The sequence below is a fragment of the Pipistrellus kuhlii genome, unplaced genomic scaffold (assembly GCF_014108245.1).
Source record: "Pipistrellus kuhlii isolate mPipKuh1 unplaced genomic scaffold, mPipKuh1.p scaffold_m20_p_4, whole genome shotgun sequence".
NCBI classification, from domain to species: Eukaryota; Metazoa; Chordata; class Mammalia; order Chiroptera; family Vespertilionidae; genus Pipistrellus; species Pipistrellus kuhlii.
In genome coordinates this window covers 8,038,823-8,057,714 of record NW_023425540.1, presented here as the reverse complement: position 1 = coordinate 8,057,714, position 18,892 = coordinate 8,038,823, and the positions used below count along the sequence as shown (strand labels likewise).

Genomic DNA, 18,892 nt, shown 5'->3' with positions numbered 1-18,892 from the left:
ATCTCTCAGGGTCCCTGAGTCTCACAGTATCATACTTTTCCTGGGAACCAACAGCAGGTTGTAAAAATGTTTCCTCCCTGTGGGTGCTGCCCTCAGGAATCACATGGACCCTAGAGATCTTTATATCCCCGCCCGCAGCCACAGAACCACCCCACGAATTGCTCCTATAATGGGGCCAGTGTGGTTCGCTTTAATAGAACCAGGAAATATAAAAACCTTTCATTGGTGTCACCAATCACAGGGCCATAAAACGAATAGTAAAACAACCTACTGCAATCGTAATAAAAGTTCTCTAGTGTGTTTCCCAGTGAACAAAAGAGCTCAATGAGCACTCACAATATCCAATCCCGTGCTAACAAGCCATCCCACGGAGGCTTAGCTGGAGGGCGGCACAAAGGAGAGAAGAAAAGAAAACAGAAGCTGGGTGCTGCCTCAGGCCTTCCCCAGCATCCTCCAGGGGCTTAAGGAGTTTTGGGAGGAATAAGAACACCTCAGGCTCACAGAAGAAGGGTCCATTCATGCCTCTAGCCATTGGGAACCCCACGTGTGGCCACACCTTGACCCTCCAGTTTGATGAATGGTGGAGCAGATCACATGCCTGGCCGGCATCCACCTCTGCCCGGTGGAAATAAGCTTCTTTGGGGTAAACAAACAAGGTGTCCACTTCAAGACCTCTCAAGGGGCGAGTTTGGGCCGATTTAAAGTGAACTCAGCAGACTGCCATCTGGAGAGCTGTTGACAACTAACTAACGCCATTATCTCTCTGAAATCACCAAGGCACCTGATCACCACACGCAGAGCTCCATCAGGGCCCCTACTGGCCTCATGCTTGTTACTGTGTCGTCTCAGCAACAATGAAAGAGCCTTGCTCACTACCCCGCACCAGGCAGAAATGGTGAACAAGAATGTATTCATGGGCAATGGGATGGCTTGGTCCCCAGGAATGGCTGCATAATTATGAATCTGTAAATAGTGTCTCAGGGTCTATACTTTCATTTTCAGACAGTGGGTAACCCACCATTGTTTTTGTTCCATATGCTTTTTTTCCCCTTAAATATATATTTTTATTGATTTTATAGAGGAAAAGAGAGATAGAAACATCAATGATGAGAGAAAATCATTGATCAGCTGCCTCCTGCACGCCCCCTACTTGGAATCAAGCCTGCAACCTGGGCATGTGCCCTTGACTGGAATCGAACCTGGGACCCTTCAGTCTGCAGGCCGATGTTCTATCCACTGGGCAAAACTGGCTAGGGCTGTTCCATGTGCTTTTGTGCTCTTAAAAATTCTAAGAAACACATCTCTATATACACTGTTCAATACGGATGTGTGTGCCGACATGTATGAGGACCACTCATCGTCTGCCCCCAGGGAGTCCTTCAGAGGACCGAGAGTGTGTCTTAATTCTCCACCTCTTCACCAGCGGTGAGATTTACAACATCCACGTTTTAAATTCCTAACCTGGAATGCTCTGCCCAATGTCCTTGCTTCATCCCTGTCTACAGTGCCAATGGAACCTCTGAGCATCTCCCCGAGGAACCTCTGCTCCTCGGTGAATAGTTTGAAGCCTCAGCAGAAGTGCAGAAAAAGGCTAAAGACAGATATGTTCTAGGCTTTTCAGGCCATCCTGTTGGTAATGGGATGTTTCCTTTAAATGCTTATTGTTAAAGTATTCTTTCAAGTAGGGAACGCATTGAGGAGCTGCACCCCGAAGAGGTGGTTTCAGCCCTCAGCCCTCATGCACTTAGTGGCAGGGAAAGAGCCTAAAAGGCACAGCTTTCTTGATGTCCAGTTGCGGCAGAGATTTCCAATTCGCAGGCCAGTGTTTTTCTTCCTGAGAGGAAAAGAGGTGTGTGGTTCTCAGAAGGCTTCTTTCACTGGTTTGCAAGTCACCTCTCCAAACAACTCAAAGAGCTTGGCAGGTGCCAGACACCTGTGAATTTTGCTTCAGGTGAATGGTTGCTGACCCTCTCCCATGGCCTGCACATGAACTTCACTTCTCCCAGGGTGGGTTGCTGGCTCTCTCCGACCTTCTTCATTCTAGCCTGTGTTTCTCCCCTGGCCTTTAGGTGAACAGCTCTTGCTCCAGATATACTAATTATCAGAGGAATTCTGCTTGAGGTTGGAGCTTTTGGTAAAGATTTCTGGGCCTCTGGGAAGCAGGGGTCAAGGACCAGGGGAACAAACAGATTTAGAGATTTCCTGCTCTTCCTTGGGTCCCGGCTGGTGCCTGGAAGACACACACCTCTCTTGCCCTGCCCCTCCTCCCTTCTCCTGACATAAAAGATGCCTGAATTCTGTGTTCTCTTAAAAGGGGTTTGCAGAAGCTATAATGCATCCCTCCATCTTTTCCAGATGGCACCTTCTCCATCAATAAACCTTTCCCTACTTCAAACTCTGAATATTGGCCTTTGAAGCATCTGGCACGAGAACCTTGAGCCGGTAACAAACTGATGAGCACAATGCCTCTATGAGCCAAGCATATCTCCATAGAAAACATTCTATCTCACAAAACAAATAGATCAGAATACCCCAAAGCAAAATTAAGCAGAAGTCTATTTTCACACTCCTACAGCAAAACAAGGGATATTTAAAAATGCCCTTCTCCTCCTAAACAGGAGGCGAGAACAGTTCGCTGCCGCTGAAAGCATGGCACAGGGACCCAACTCTCACTCTCCAACTAGGGTGGCAGCAGAGAAGATGAAGAATGAAGCTGGATTCTGTAGAAGCCGGGCTTCCTTAGAGACTAATGCTCTCTCCTCCCACTGTTGCTGGCTCAGGGTGTGGCAACTCCAAAGGCAGCCTGCTGCACTTCCCCAGTGAACTCTCCATCACACAACCAGGCCCACGGCAGGCATTCTGTTTGATTCCAGTGTAAGCTGACCTCTTCCACTGGGCAAGCTTCACATGGCAGCTTCTGTACGAGAGGACCCTTCTCTGGGTTCTAGGTGAGATGAAACGTCCCAGTGGAGGACAGAGTGCAACACACAGTATGGAACTTTAAAGCAATCTACCAATGACCTGCAGATGTGAGCTGGAGAAAGTCCCATGATTCCCCTCCCTTAGTACAACCATCCAAGTACAGGCAGGCATTGGCCAGAGGATTATACCAAATTGTGCCTTAGTCTATTGGCTTTTTAAAGTTTGCAATATTTTTCTAGGGAAAAATCCCTCTCTAGATTTCTAATGATATCTATACATTCTGTGGCTATAACCTCATGACAAGATTTGCATTTGCAGGGGGAAGACAAGCTTCTACTCTTGAATAAGGAAACACCATTCCCATTCTCAGAGCCCAAGGCATTTTGCCTATTCTCTCCCCTCCCTCAAGGGAGAGCCAGCTGAAAAGCAGTAAGATCCAGCTGGCATGAGTTTTAATCCTGTAGACTGCCCAGCAGAGGAGGCCTCCACATTAGTTAGGCCTACATTATACTGACTTTTATTTCTTGGCTATAAAACAGACCATAAACACATGAGAAGAGATGGAGATTAAACATAATATTTTTCCAACCTGTTATAACCAACTTCAAGCAAAGAAAACAATTGGTTCAGTTCTCTTTAATTTAAAATTAGCAAGTATTTGTCCAACAACGAGTGCCTGTTAGCACTGTGCAAAACACAGAGAAGAAAACAAAAGCAATGCAAACCATCGTTCCTGACTTTGGGAGTTAGGCAAGCTAGGCACAGGAAACTGGGAAAAGAGGCATACCTACAAATGGAAGGTCAGAACTGGGGAAAATCGGCCGCTGACTTGATGGGTCTTAAAATTAGAACTAAATAGCAAATAAGATTATGATAGGTTAGAAAAAGTAAGAGGGGATGGGCGAACTTTTGTTATGGCAACAACAACAACAACAAAACAATAATAACAACAAAGTTCAGTGCAAATGTTGTGGGTGTGGGTCTGAGTTCTGACTAGTTCATGGTAGTGGTCTCAGGGAGCTGGTGATCTGGAGAAGAAGGTTCTGAATTATGAATAAAGGTGAACAAATTAGATTGCAACCCATATTAACCAGAAACTCTCTGGAAGTTTTGGTATGGGCAAATCACGTGCAAAAGTGAGTTTTCTCAGCAGAAATCTGCCTCTTATACCTTCTTAACTCAGTATCCCTGAGAAGTACTGACAAGATGTGGTAATGACTGGATGGATACACGAAGATGAGAGAGACACACCGACCACAATGACTGAGGTTATATAGCATATGTGCGAGTGAAAGACGGTGCTATCGACAGAAATCAGGAATTTGAGATCTGAGCTGTTTCGAGGGAGGAGAAGATCACATGACTGTCTTGGATACTTGGTGTTGAGGGCAATTATGAGACTTGTGGAAATGTTGGAAATGTGGGAAGTTCAGGGTAGGAGAGCAAAGACTGAAAGAGAAGTTATTACTGGATGAGGATCAGATGGACTTAATGTGAAGACAAAACACTTTCATGAAGAACCCTATATCATCCTTATTCAAAGTAGTATTTAAAAATAGGTTAGATCACATATGGAAGAATGTGTTTATTTCTGGTTTGTAATTTGGCACAGACGAAATGAACCACCATCCAAAACTATAATACCTACACCTTCTGATTTGTATCAGGCTTTCAAAAGAAAAGTGGTCAAAAGCATCCCTAGAAGTATGATGTTAGTGTATTCATAAATGGGGGAAAATAAAATAATAGATTCAGTTGCTTGTAGTCCTGTTAAGGCAAAATACCAAAATGGCAGCTGAGTCAATCAGAAAGAATGTTTCCCCACATTTTTGTTTTATTGATCTAGCTACTGTGATACCAAAAATGCAAGAGCTGATGAAAAAATATCACCACAGAAGCAGAATTGTTATATTGCTACACCAAGACTCCAGGGAGGTGACCTAATAAACGTGTACTTTCTGATACTGGTGTTGATTGCTAATGAAACATTGCAAAATGGAATCTCGTTGACTGTCTGGTGAAGTTTTGATAAGAACTCAGTAGTAAAAAAGACAAGGTGACTCCAAAAAGGTATTGAAAATGCCCCATTCTAATTAGCAACAGGCATTTTTTTGGAACAGTTTGCATTTGGAATTCATTACTCACTTTTTTTGGTGGTTGCATTTGAGAACTGGTCAGACTAACGTACTTAGGTCTACTGATTTCCTTCCCACGAGTGAAAGAGTAAAAGTTCATAGACATTATCGATATAACTACTTTTGGCTGAGATTTCTCTTTTCTCATCATCCAGTAGGGAATATAGGATGAGAAGGCATTTTAAATGTGTGAGGGATGAGGAGGGAAAGTCTTTGGGTGTAGTATAAACAGTAAGTGTCCTTTTTACTAAAACAAACCATACATGGTATGTACCAATGCTGACCACTTCAGTAACCACCAGGCAGTCACCTGTGGCTATCAAGCACTTAAAATGTGGTTAATGCAACTGAGGAATTAAAAAAGCTAAATTTTAATTAATTAAATATGTCAATTAAGTGTTTAAGTTTATTTGAAACAGGTTGGATGTATGGATCTACTTTTTAAAAAATATATATTTTATTGATTTTTTAGAGAGGAAGACAGAGGGATAGAGAGCCAGAAACATTGATGAGAGAGAAACATCAATCAGCTGCCTCCTACACCTCCCCCTTCCCCACTGGAAATGAGCCCACAACCAAGGTACATGCCGTTGACCGGAATTGAACCTGGGACCCTTCAGTCCACAGGCCAATACTCTATCCACTGAGCTAAACTGGTTTCAGCTGGATCTCCTTTTTTAGCTGTAGATTTTATAAAATATAAAAACATATTAAGTATTTCTGATGAAAATTTAGCATTTAAATTGAGATGTTCTGTAGAGTAAAATATACATGGATTTTGAAGGCTTGGAACAAAATGTTTGCACAATATGTCAATACAGTCAATGTTGACTGTTAAAATCATATTTTGGATTTGGGGGTAAATATTATTAAAATTAATTCTTGTTTCTTTTCATTTAAAAAAATGTGATCAGTAGAAAATTTAATTTTAATTTAGAAATATAGATCTTGCATTATATTTTATATTTCTATTTTACAACATTGATATATAATTTTAAGTTTGTATGTTTGTGCTTGCATTCATAAATATTAAACTGTTACAGTGAGCATATTTGATTCTGTAAAAAAAAGAATAAACAAAAGTAATATCTTATATAAAAGGCCCATGGCCCTCATGCTATAGCGCCTTCACGACCAAATGATCAGTGGCTCTTGTGGTGGGGGTGGGGCATGAGCTAAGAGCAGAGGAGGGCGGGGAGGTCAGCTGAGGCAAGTGGAGGCTAGCTACTTGCACACAATTTTGTGCGTGCTGGGCCTCTAGTGACAAATAAAATCATTATGATTAAGCAGTCCTTCCAAATGCAAAATGATGGGGACAGAAGAATCACTGAAGAGTTAGGTATGATTATATTTGTAGGACATTTTTTTGGGAGTGCCTTTGCTTACCTTCAGAAGTGTGACAATTCACACTGTATCTCTTTTTGAGTCATACACAGTAGTGTATTGATAAATATTTAATAACTATTTCTCTGGAGTAAAGGGCCATGATATGTAGCACTTGCCAATTTCTGTGGTGTAAACACCTCTACCAAGGCTGATTTTAAACTATCACGTCATGAACCTGGATTCACCCAATCACTGGATTCACTGCAGTCACTGAATGTGGAATCACAAGCCAGTACCAACTGCACCTGGCACACCACCAGTTGAGGAAGTGATGATGCTATCCATGCAGGTGATAGGTACAAAGATTAAGCAATCTGCTGAAGTGCTTCTGAGTGAACTCTGGACACTTGGTTTCATTTGATGCCATCTGTTCCACTCTCAGTTGATCACATTTAGTGAATAATCATTCACAGATACTTCCAGGTCTTTAGAAATTAACACCAGCCTCTTCCTCAGATGCTATCCTTGATCCTCACTTACACACAGGGTAAGCTTAGGGGTAAAGAGCATGGGTGCTGGAGTCAGAGAGCTATGTTCAAATCCTGCCTTTTTCAAACCTCCTATTACTCATCTCGAATATGGGGGTGATAATCATATTACCTTTTTCATAGGAACATCAGGAGGCGATTGAATGAGATGATTTATTCAAATCACTTGGCATGCTCTCTGCCTGAATTCAATAAATGGTAGCTATTTTGACTCTTTCTGATATTCGTCATGAATAGACTATGTTTTGTAAAATGTCCAAGGAGTAGATTGAGAGTGGGGTCCCACTTATATATCGTGAAATGGAAGCCTAAAGAGGTGGCAAAGGGATCTGCAAATGTGTTCTTGGGTAGTCCCTTCTTCAGCCAAGCACCATCACAGAATGGAAAAGGGAGGTTCAGCATAATGCAATGTGTGCATCCCCTAGGTCAGTGGTCAGCAAACTCATTAGTCAACAGAGCCAAATACCAACAGTACAACGATTGAAATTTCTTCTGAGAGCCAAATTTTTTAAACTTAAACTTCTAACGCCACTTCTTCAAAATAGACTCACCTAGGCCGTGGTATTTTGTGGAAGAGCCATACTCAAGGGGCCAAAGAGCCGCATGTGGCTCAGAGCTTCAGTTTGCCAATCATAGCCCTAGGTTAAGGCAGGAATGCCACCCATTTTTGCTAGGGGTACAGGCAATTACACTCCTTCGGAGGCCCAGTTGTGTGGGAAATAATCCAGAGGCTGATTTCCCCCCTAATCACTCTGTCATCTACTGTAAGAGAAGTCTATGCTATTGCGACTGGGAACAGATCATTTGTTTGTGAATCATAGATTTCTAGAGCTGCAAATTGGGTAGATGAATTTTCACCATGAGCAGCTTGGTGTGATGCCTTCTCTAGCAATGTTCTCTCCTTGTGAGAACAGAGAAGACAGCCATGTTACAGGAACTTGGGTCTACCTCTTCCTTTCTGGAGGAGTGAAAGAATGAGGGGCATTTCAGTGCTGGATGCTAGTGCTGCTCCTATCTTGGGATGCAGGGGTATTATGTTGGGAGCGGGCCATTCTCAGGGCATTGGCATCCTGTCTGAGTTCAGTAGGATGTGACAGTTCACCACACCAGTTATTTCTATGGATGATTGTCAAACTCACCCACCCTGGTGCATCCCATGATTCACACACAATGCGGCATGACTCTCACATGGAAGAGAACCCCCATTACACAGGCGCTTATTTGAACAGTATGTTCCTTTTCACATCTTACTTTCACACCGTTGCATCTATAGTACCTAGTCATTTTTTCTCCAAAACCAAATTTGAAAAAGCAAACCTCTTATTGAATTTCTGCTTTCACTCTCTCTTTCCAAAAGGCTCCGTTTTAAGTCTAATATTTTTTATTACTGTGACAGATCTGTAACATGAAGAATGTGCTTTAAACAAAGTTGAAGATATTAGAGGAGCTGCAAACTCTCAGAAGGGAATGGGCTTTGTTGAACCTAATTTAATAGGAAATAGACAAGCTGTGGAGGACATTTCATAGAGTGAAGTCTTCCCTTGTTGAGATGATAATTAGTACAGTAACTCATGGTATACCAGCAAGCCTAGATAAGTCATAGAGCAAATACTGAGGAAAACTTCTTTCCTCTGGTCAGGTCCTAAATGGTAACGTTCTCCTGAGGTCGACAAGTTGGGAAACCAAGCATGAGGCAATGTGGTCTCCTGGGCAGGGCAGAGCGAGGGCAGTCAGCAGTCCTATGCCCTGGTGCCAGCCCAGCATCGCTGACCCGGTGACTCGGCAGTGATGTAAACGCCGTGAGCTTCAGCTCCCCTCACCCACACTGTGACTATCCGCTAAGCTAACTCCCGCGCTGTGCCATGCAATGAGAAGCGCCATTCACCGAGGACCCGTGTCCTGAGGCTGCTCGCTCCTGTCCTCTCTTCTCTCAGCCGGAGCACACCGAGGCCTGCGTCCCCTTACTGCTGGATCCCCCACGTCTAGCCCTGGGCCTGGCACAGAGTAGATGCCTCCCCAAATCTGCCCACGGGGAAGTGTGCAAGGTGCCTATTCGAGTGGTCGGCAAACCACGGCTCTCGAGTCACATGCGGCTCTTTGGCCCCTTGAGTGTGGCTCTTCACAAAATACCAAGGGTCTGAGCAAGTCTCTTTTGAAGAAGTGGCATTAGAAGAAGTTTAAGTTTAAAAAATTTGGGTCTCCAAAGAAATTTCAATCGTGCTGTTGATATTTGGCTCTGTTGACTAATGAGTTTGCCAACCACTGGCCTATTCCATACAACTTTGACCCAGATCTGCAAGTTTAGAGGGACGCTGAGAGGCGAGGTGAACCCCACCGACAGAATGAACATTCCTGGGCAAGCATTAAAGCCAAACTTGGGGTTTCTAAGGCCCAACGTCCCTTCCCATGTTTCCTCCTAAAGGCTGACCCAGGCTGAACAAACACCTGTGCGGGGTACCAGAGAGGCAGGGAAAAAGACAGAAAAGGAGAAAGAGTGAAGTCTGGATGTGCATTATGGACAGGGGCAGCCACCACGGGACATCCAGCGGTGAGGCCTGACAAGTTTGGTGACAATTCACAAATGCTGACCTGGCAGCACTTCCCAGGAGCAGCAATGCTCAAGGCCTGGGCAAGTCTATTTTGAGGAAGTGGCCTTAGAAGAAGTTTAAGTTTAAAAAATTTGGCTCTCCAAAGAAATTTCAATTGTACTGTTGATATTTGACTCTGTTGACAAAGGAGTTTGCTGATCACTGGGCTGTACTATCCATCTCCAGGCCTTAGGGCCTCCAGAAACACCTGGCCTGCTTTCGGTACATTACCTCAGAGCTATGACGTGCGCTATTTCCATGACACAGGGACACCCTCCACCTCTGTTAAGCCTATACGTATAAATAGAAAGAAATCTATTTGGCCAGACTGACTGGCTGCCAGATAGATGGCAAACACAGGGCAGATCGCTGTCACGTCTTATCTGCAGGACGTTTATAACAACCGCTTCATTCTGTAAGATCATGGAGGTGCAGTAGCTCGGATTTGCACCATGCATTGCGAATGGCATTCAAAATGCTCTCTAATACAGGGTGCATCACAGAAATATAATATGAGCCACCAGTGCCAGCCACAGGTGTGATTTTAGTTTCCTAGTAGCCACATTAAACAAGTAACTGGTGAAATACATTTTAATACTATATCTTACTTGACCCAATATATCCTAAACATTACCATCGCATCATGCGATAGCGATGAAATGCATTAATGAGATATTTCACTTTTTTTGTTTTTTTTTACACGGAGCTTTGTATCTGGCGTATATTTTATGCTCACAGCACCCCACAATGGGCACTAGCCACATCGCCATAGCCACAGGCAGGTGAGTGGCTATGGCATCGACTGTGCAGCTGGGACACGGAGAGATTGTGGATATCCCGTGACCAGCTCCCCGGCTCCCGCAGAATGTGCTTACTATTGCACATGAGCAGGCCACGCTGCTGAGAAGACCTTCAGTTCTTCTGCTAGGCCCAGTAGTTCCTCCGAGTCCAAGGAAGATAGTCTGCGATTGGAGCAAGAAGCAGGTGTTCTGGACCTGCCCAGCACTCATTTTGCATACAATTGCTGAGCACTGATGACACTAGAAACCTGTTGGTGGCACAGAACTGGCACAGAACCCAGATCTGTCACTAATTATGGGACTTGAAGTAAATCACTTCTCACCCTCGGCCTCCTTATCTGCACAACAACGTCTGCAGCCTCTCAACAGTTCCCAGCGCGGCTTTCAATGACAGCTGCCTGGGTTACAGACATGCTCTGGCTCAACACTGCTCTCAGGATCTCTGGGGTGGGGCCCGAGTATCGATACTTCAAATGTTGGTGCGGCTAGAATTGAGAGTTACGGATCTGGTGCAAACCAAACCATGATGATTTTTAAGTTTGTGAAAACAGAGTTCAGTGGCCCCAACAAACCGTCCTCTGCAGCATGGAGGGCGAGAAAAAAAGATCAGTCTCTCCACGCGACCAACCCATTGATGCACTTTTTGCAAAAGAGAACCTTCAATGCCAAGCAGTTGAAATACTAACTACAATAAAGGTAGGATAAGAAAATACTGTCCTGTGAAGTGGCAAAATCAAAGAATCTACATAAATGAATGACATCAGCAGCCCACAGATAGGTCACTCAAGTAATGACAAAGTAGGACTGCAAAGTGCTGCTGCTGAGACCAGGCCAGCAGAAGGCTGAAGTGGTCCCCCAAGAATCCCGTCTCTGGTCACTCAAACACACTAATCCAGGCACCGCTCTGAAGGGACTCTGCAGACATAATTAAGGTTACTAATTAACTGACTTTAAAACAGCGAGATTATCCTGGATTATCTCCCCGAGTCAATGTAATTGCATGAGCGTAAAAGCAGACTGGCAGTCACTGGGAGTAGACATTTGAGAGGGGCTTCGCCAGCCCTTGCTCTAGGAGACCTCAAGACGCAACACAGGCAGCCTCTAGGAGCAGAACTAGGTCCTTGCTGACAGCTAGCATGGAGATGGGGAGACCGTCCTACAGGGCAAGGAATGGAATTATGTCAACAACTCTGACGAGCTTGATAGCAAATTCATCCCCAAAGCCCGGTCTGTAGTGCAGCCCTAGCGACACTTCAACTTCAGCCTTGTGAAGTCGAGCAGGGAATCCAAGCAGTTGTACCATGTTATACCCAGACTTTCTATCTATAGAACTGTGAGATGATAAAGGGGAGTTGTTATAAACTATTACATTATGACAATTCATTATGAAAATGATAGAAAATTAATACTGTTTCTAAACGTCCATTGTAAAGTCCGAGTTGACTTCCTAAACATCAGACAAGAAGATAATTATGTAAAGTATGTGATTGTCTAACGGTTAGACTAAGCTGTATATCTGAAACCAATACAAAAGAAAATTGAAGAAAAAAAAAAGAAAAAAAAGAAAGAAGGTAATACCTAGTCACTATTGAAACAGGTCTGGAAGGAGAGGGTTTTTAGCAGAGCATAGAAATCTGGAGGCAGAAGGGCCTTCAGAGACAGTCTGGTTCAATCAATTAATGATGGATGAAGAATGCAAAACAAAAAAAAATTAGATGGTAAATAATTTATGGCTTTGTCTCCTCCAGCTACCTCTGGCGAGGAGTGCTTTGGCCAGCCAAGAAGAATGTCCCAGTGCAGAATCGGTAAAACAATCCCTCAGAGCTTGGCGAAGCTCTCCCCTAAAGTCATTCTGTCCCTCCATTCCAAATCTGCCACTGCCAAAGGGCCTTCTGACTCTTATTCCGCCTTCGGGTTTGCTCTCTTTCTGGAAAACTCATCCAATAACCAACCGAAATGAAATGACTGGACAGTGGAAATGGAGAAGAAACAAATGCATTGGCATCCTGATATATTCGCCCACCTCTTGAATTTGGCTGGTGTGTAAATAGGCTCTTGAGTCTGATCACCTCTCGGTCAGGTGATGCATCTATTTTTCTAAACACATGAATCTGGGCACGAGATGACCCAGGGAAAGTGAGAAAGCCAGGGAGAGCCTGTCTCAATCAGCTGCTGGCCTTGCTTCTCCTCTTAACCTCAGACCTAACTAGGAAATGAAAAACACAGATGATGTGTCAAGGGAAAGGCAAATCAAAACCAAGGTCAAAGTCTCCACCAGACGAGGTAGGGGAAGATAAGGACAAGGAGCATGTATTTTTGGAAAGAAAAGGTGGCGTAGAAGGGGAAAGGGCAGGCTATCTTTGTCCTTGTAAATCTAGCATGTCCTCATAAATCCAGGATCTTGGCTCAAGAGAGCTTGTTTTCCCTACTTCCAAGTTCAAGTCCCAGGAGTCTTTTGTTTACCACCACGTGGGACCACCACTGTGTAAAACAGGAAACCGGCGTTCAATGGCCTGGCAATTTCTCCTGTATCAGTGGGCTGGTGGGGGAGGGCTGGCAAGAGCTGAACCCTGAAGCACTGCTGAGTTGTGGAGACTGTCCACCTACCAAGTCCAAGGAATAGCCACCTGAATGCTTTCCACTGCAGTTGGTTAGAGGAAACCAGTTCTATATCTCGTAGAAGAGAAGTGGTAGGCCTTGGTCTTCCCATCAAATATAAAAATGACTCCAATGAATTTTTCACTTCCAGCCACTTGTGATCCTGCTATCAGTTAAAAATTTGCTTCCAAACGAGGCTGAGAAGCTCCAGGGAATCCCAGGCTGGCGGTTTACATGGAACATCATGGGAAGGCTAAAGAGCCGGAGGGCAGGGGAGATAATACACCTGGATGCCCCAAAGCATTTCATATGATTCCTGTCCAAACTGAACTCAGCATCTCCTACCAGCCTTGCTTCAAACTGCCTAGTATAAGCGATAAAACTCTGAGAAGGCACATCCAGCCCTGTGTGGCCAGACCCGGCCTCTCCCTACCTTTCATTCCCAAGTTCCACCAACTTCCTTCCCACCCTACCTTTGACCGTGGAGGAATCTTCTCAGGGGCTCCAGGTTTGTCACACCTCCGGCCCCTCTGCCTCCTGACCTCTTCCCCCCTCTGTGATGCACCCCCAACCTCAGCTCCAGGTCACCTCAATTTACTGTGTTTCTAATAATATCTCTCTCTCCCTGGGGTTGTCTCTGCACCCCCATTCCCTCGCTCAGTGCCCCAAAAGCTTGGTTTTACATAAATTGTTGAAGGAATGAACAGAGACACCGAACGCTACTAAATAGGTGTATGGAGGAAGTGGGAGCATGTCTTTCCATTGGACGTTAATTTGAATGCTTTCCATGAGCTAGATTAAGCGGGTTCCCCTCACATCAGGTGAGGCGACAGCTTTCATCAGGCCTTCAGTGAGTAACCCCGAGCATCAGAGAAAATCAGCCAGGAGGTCCGGTGAGGCGTGCAGAATGACAGTCTCATTTTTCTTCTCCCCCAAGTGCTGAGTCCCCAAGACTTCAGAAGAAAAGCCAAGCAAACATGCAATTGGGCCGTCACTTCCTCTTCACAACCTTGTCCGAAAATATAAGCTGACTGCTCACATGTAAAACACGGACCGAATTAAAACCCCCAAGTGCTTCCTGAGAGCAAATTATAACCTCTGTGGACTTTCTCGAAATGGACCAGCTCCTGACATACTCCAAACACCAGGCTCTCGTTCAGGGAACACACTTGGGAAGCCCAAATTATAGCTCACTGCTGATCAGACAAGGCTGGCCGTCTGGGGCTTTGCCTAAAAGGAACACTTTATAAACTCCGGGACAAGGAAGAGAAGTGTTGCGGAGAGGAGAAAGGAGAAGAGCAGGGAAGCAGGGGAAAGGGTGGAACAAATAAATGAAGCCAGTGCGGGCAGAATGACATGGGAGGAGGAGAACCACGGCCCAAGCCATGTTGGAGATTTACATCTGAAGGTGTGAAAGCCAGTTAAAAATAACAAGACACATGATCGGCAGCCTTTTGATGGAAGTCAGTAAGACGGGTGTACTAACCAACAGCACAGCAGACATTCCTGAAGAAGACTGGATTTTCATATGGTTTCCCTGAACTTTATGAAAAGAACCTTTTCAATTTCCTTTTTCATTCAGTCATGTGTGCAAGCAGCCACATTGCACTAATCTGGTTAAAGTCTGGCAGACAGCGTGGGGTTGAAGGTAGAACACGGTGCAAGTTTCTTGGTCACTGCCAGGCATGGCTTAGTCTCTAGTTTCCTGCTGCTTTTATATACAAACGTGTGCAAAATTCTCCCCAAATCAGATATACTCTTTCTACCTTCCTCAACTTCTTTCTCTCTGTCTCTCTGTCCTCTTCCCCTCTCTCTTTTTCACCCACCTCCTCCCCGTAGCAGGAGAGTAGATGAAGGCACACAGCCCAATTCCCAATTGTTTCACAAAATGTCCCCGCTCCTGTGCCCCCTCTCCTCAACTATTCCTGGTACTTCCTTGCCTCTGCCAATAAAAGTGGAACCAGGCCTTAGAGGCTGGAGCCTCAACAGACTCATCACAACAGGGCCAGCCAGAAGAAGGCCAAGCACTGCAATTTGACAACGACGACACTTTGGATGCGTTTCAGACAGCGATGGCTTATTGAATCTGACTTCCTGGCTTCCAGGAGGCAGGAATGGAGCTCCCAAGGGCAGAGGTGTCCACCCATTGGTCGTGCTCACTGGACTCTCCCATGTCAGAGTATCCCGAGTGGCCAGACTGTAGCACTTCATTCATTAAATGAAAGATAAATGAATGAACTCCAAAACACCTGTGCCCATTGGAAATCCTAACATATTTCATTGTAAATGTTTAACCTCAGCACCCATCAGTGGTGCAAAACGGTCCACTAGCATATCGTTAGTACTGCCTGCACATCAATTGCAGGATGTTTTGGTCGGTTGGGCAGGAAGACATAGCATTTCGACAAAGTAGGCCTTTCTTTCTTCCTTCCTTCTTCCTTCCTTCCTTCCTTCCTTCCTTCCTTCCTTCCTTCCTTCCTTCCTTCCTTCCTTCCTCCCTCCCTCCCTCCCTCCCCCCCCCCCTCCCTCCCTCCCTTCCTTTGTTTCTTTCAAAAAATATATTTTATTGATTTTTTTTTTTTTTTTTTACAGAGAGGAAGAGAGAGGGATAGAGAGTTAGAAACATCGATGAGAGAGAATCATCGATTGGCTGCCTCTTGCACACCCCCTACTGGGGATGTGCCCACACCAAGGTACATGTCTTTGCCCGGAATGGAACCCTGGACCTTTCAGTCTGCAGGCTGACGCTCTATCCACTGAGCCAAACTGGTTTCAGCATTAGTAGGCCTTTCTAAGAAAAAAATATCACAAATCAACTAAAAGGTGCAAAACATTAAACACTTAGTGAATTACCTGACAAGCAACACAAGAAACAAAACACATGCTTCCTGGCACTGGAGCTCCGTGGTGGTACTTGCAGCTCTGCACGTGGTTAAAACAGTCATGACGACGCCCATCACCGAATGTGGGCTGAGCTGCCGCACACAAGTCCATGTGACTAATACTCCTGTGTGACCAACGATCCTGTCCATACTATCAACACAGGGAGGCTGCTCATGATTTATGACGACAGAGAATTAGCAAGGCCTTTAGCGGGTTAAAAGGCTCCCTCTGCCTGGCGGGTTTTCCTACTTTTGTATGTGATTAATCATTCCGTGACATGTGATACAACCAAGCCTGTTACTATAAGAAACCCTCCCAGAGGCCCATGCATTTGAATAGATCAGTTACAATGACTAGACCTGGGGCTCTCACCTGATGGTGAATGGGTGGTTAATTTATTAGGAGACATATGTTGGATGAGCAGAAACAGCCTGTCTGACAGATGCCTCTAAATCACATTTCAAAGTTAAAGGCAGGGCCCCATAAACACCTCCTCCTGAAACCTGGTCTCTCTCCAGCATTTGCAATACAAGCCAGAAACCCGGGAGTTATCTGGCCCTTTTCTGCACCTCCTCCATCCTGTTTCCTCTGTCAGTGTCACTCTGCAGCATTTCCGATTTCATTTTCTTCATCCTTTCTCTACAGGTGGTCCTACCCACCATCTCACATCGCCTCCAGGAATGGCCTGCCAACACCCACTCAGGCTCTCTTCAATACACTATTTCATAGAAAAAGTATATTTTGAAGCTTACTCGTTGTCCCCCAATATTCACTCTTCCCACTTTCATTGAGTAATAGAATCCAATGAGAGATGTCATCTCAAAGGCAACTTTTCAGTTAACTGTAGTCACATGACTCCATCCTGGCTCATGGGTTTTGTGAGTGGAGGTGGCATGTGTCCCTCTTGCAGGGCAATGCCCATCCCTTCTGCTTCCCCTTCTCCACTCAGGCTGGCATGGATGCTGACAGGATGGCTCACCAAGCACACGGAAGAGGGCAACCCAGAGCTGTGTACACTTTGGAACTCACTATGATGAAGTCGGATCCCAGATAACCAGGGTTTAAACATGGGCAAAGGACCAATGAGCCAGCCAGCCCAGATCCTTATAGTTCAACTGAAAAATTCATGGGAAAGAATAATCACACGAAATGTGTGTAAAAATATTAGCTGAAACTTTATTCTCAATACCTATAAAGAAATAAATAAAATTTGCCCAAACACATGCATTCTGATATGGCTTTTTAAATAAACCTTCCCAATAGAGCTATCCTAATGTGCTGGACCCAGAAGCATTTGGGATTTTAGAACTCATCAACAGCTGTATTTGGAGGATTATTCAAGCCCACAGAAATGACCATCCTAGGCAGACAGGAATATGATGTTGGTCTAATTAAGAAATTATACCTGGCTCACCTTCTCCCAAACCTCAAGTTATTAGGGGATTTATCCTATAAAATAAAGAGCTAATATGCTAATTAGACCAAACAGCAGAATGACTGTCTGGACAACCTTCCAGATGAAGCTGAGCCCCTTGCAAGAATTTCATGCATCGGGCCTCTAGTCAAATAATAAAAACAGGTAATACATATGGTTGTACAAAGATAGTAGGGAAGTGCTTAGAAGAAGGAGGCTGGCTTATTACCAGGTTATAGCTGTCCAGGTTTTTGTACCCTGACCCCCAAAACCAAATTGTATACTGAGCAATGTATACTGAAATGGTGTAAGTGGGACACACATGAGGCTTTCTGCTTCAAACAGGATTTTATTCCTAGACACTTCATATGTATACCAAGATGACGAGCTAAATGAAGAGTAGGTGTAATATGGCCTGAAAATGATTCTTTTTTTCCAGAGATAATTCTGATTTTTCTTCCAATTTTAAATGAGTAGGCTTGCTTATCTGGTAAATATTAAATAATGTAAGATAAACTCTGGATTCTTATGTTATTCTCTCTCTCTAATGAAAGTTCTAAAGAAAGTTGAAAACAGGCCCCATACAAATAGCTATTTCATTTTTAGTTTGCTCTTTATTTTTCCATTGAATATAAAACAAAGTAAGTCAGAGAGTCTGAGTTTATATTCCTTCCCAGAGTAAAAAATAATAATGTCATAAAACATACACAGATAGATATAAAGAAAAAGGAGACCCATGACTTTCCACATGTGGGGCATCTACACTGGCCACACTATTGGGGGGGAAGTGAGGAGGCTGGAATGGTGACTCAGGTGAGTCACTGGGTTATAGCTGTCCAGGTTTTTGTACCCTGACCCCCAAAACAAAACTGTATACTGAGCAATGTATTCTGAAACTGTATAAGTGGGACACAGATACTATTAGGGGATTTGTCCTATAGAGCTAATAAGAATATAATAAAGAGCTAATATGCTCTGGCACTGAATCTGTGACCATCACCCTCCTCCCCACCCTCATGGCTCAACCGCTGACCCTCACCAGTCTTTGTGTTGTAATAACAAGGAAGGGGAGCTTTCTCAATCCCAGGAACATTTTCTTCATGGGTCCAAGAAGAAAAACAGAGCACACGCGATGTTACACAGGGCAGCTCCTGTCACAAGGCTTCCCAGAGGTCTGCTGCCAGCAGAGTCTGGTTGAAGCAAAAAATAAAATTAAAAAATACTTTTCACCAGCCTTCCAGTAGCATGTAGTGCTCTGGCCATAACAACTTTTGCTCATTTAAGTATTCCAGTGAAAAACTCTATGACTGAGGAAGAGTCTCTCCCAGAAGTCATCACGAAGTGTTAGTCAGTCACCTGAATTGCAACAAATGATGACAAAGGAGCTGGTTTCTAAATGACTCAAGTGGCCCATTGTTAAACCTGCATTGTAAATACCCATTTAAAGAAGAACCAAAATATTTCACATACTTCAATGTGATTAAGTTGATTGAGAAACATAAAAGTAAATATAAAAGGACAGCACCAGGCAGGAGCCCTATAGAGGACATAATGGTCCAGAACTTCATGCATCTGTGGTCATCTCAGTTCAAGTGCAAACACACCGCAATGCTACACTTGAGTGGTCACAGAGCATATCCTGAGAAAGTCCATAATTTGTTCATTTTTCTGCCTCTGC

The 18,892-nt window shown here is 44.3% G+C and overlaps 1 protein-coding gene across 4 annotated transcripts in view; it reads right to left on the bottom strand.

Annotated features, from left to right (window-relative positions):
- Positions 1–18,892, bottom strand: part of GHR (growth hormone receptor) — a 191,842-nt gene that overhangs the window by 102,228 nt on the left and 70,722 nt on the right. The gene's annotated exons all lie outside the window — the stretch shown is intronic.